This window comes from Haplochromis burtoni, unplaced genomic scaffold, assembly GCF_018398535.1.
Source record: "Haplochromis burtoni strain Fernald_Lab_line unplaced genomic scaffold, NCSU_Asbu1 Contig_609, whole genome shotgun sequence".
In the NCBI taxonomy this organism is placed as follows: Eukaryota; Metazoa; Chordata; class Actinopteri; order Cichliformes; family Cichlidae; genus Haplochromis; species Haplochromis burtoni.
In genome coordinates, this window is record NW_024582970.1 from 275,461 (window position 1) to 276,446 (window position 986).

Below are 986 nucleotides of genomic sequence, written 5' to 3' on the forward strand. Positions count from 1 at the left end.
TTAATTAACACAATTCTGCTGAGAAGATTGGGCCAACATTACTCCACAGTGATGTCAAAGACTTATTGCCAGTTATCACTAATGCTTGAGTGCAGTTTGTGCTGCCAAAAACAGGCAACAGGCAATTTACTACATATTTTACTGAATGTAGAGTCACAATAGCAGCACCTAGTTCACCCCTGATGTGTTTGCAAAAGTTTCTTCTAGGAGTGTTAATTTATTTTGAATGAAAAGTGGAGAGGTTATTAGAACAATTGACTAATGAATATGAGTTAATGGCTCAAATATGTATGTACAGTATAGACCTTGCATGTCCGCCTTATGTCAGCCCGAAAAGTATTTCTGCCCTTTCTGATTTCAGTTACATGTTTTGTGCCTTCAAATAAAATGTAATAATAGACAAAAATAATGAGTAAGTACAAGAAACTGTTTATTTAGCTAAGAATTAATTCATTAGGAGAAAAGAAGCTAACTAAATCTACCTGGCCTTGTGCCTAAAAGTCATGGCTCTTCCTTGTTCAGTCATGAGTTAACTTTGATCAACTATAAACTGTACTAAGCTGAGTTTAATGTCAATGGAAAGGTTCTTATATAAAGCTTTTCTACTCTTCAGAGCAGTTTCTGTTGGCTAGCCAACAGAAAATACTCAAAAAGTATATATGCATTCATCTGCATGTCAAAAAAGAACCCAGATCGATATACAAAGAACTGCAGGTTTCACTTGTTTCAGTTAAGGTCAGATTTTGTGATTCATCAATAAGAAAAAGACTGAAAAAAATGCCATCTATGTGCGACTGCAAGGAGAAAACCACTGCTGACCAAAAATAACACAAAGTCTCCTCTCACATTTGCCAGTAAACAGGCAACTTCAGTTTTGCTCTTTCATGTGATAATGTGCCTTCTCCTTGCCTCCAGTTGACTCAGCAGCCTGTGAGTCTGTCACCCACGTTACTTGTAACTGCTAACTCCGGTGAAAAGAAAAAAAA

At 36.5% G+C, this 986-nt stretch overlaps 1 protein-coding gene across 1 annotated transcript in view; it reads right to left on the bottom strand.

Annotated features, from left to right (window-relative positions):
* LOC102302236 overlaps positions 1 to 986 on the bottom strand; it is a 6,346-nt gene that overhangs the window by 1,852 nt on the left and 3,508 nt on the right. The gene's annotated exons all lie outside the window — the stretch shown is intronic.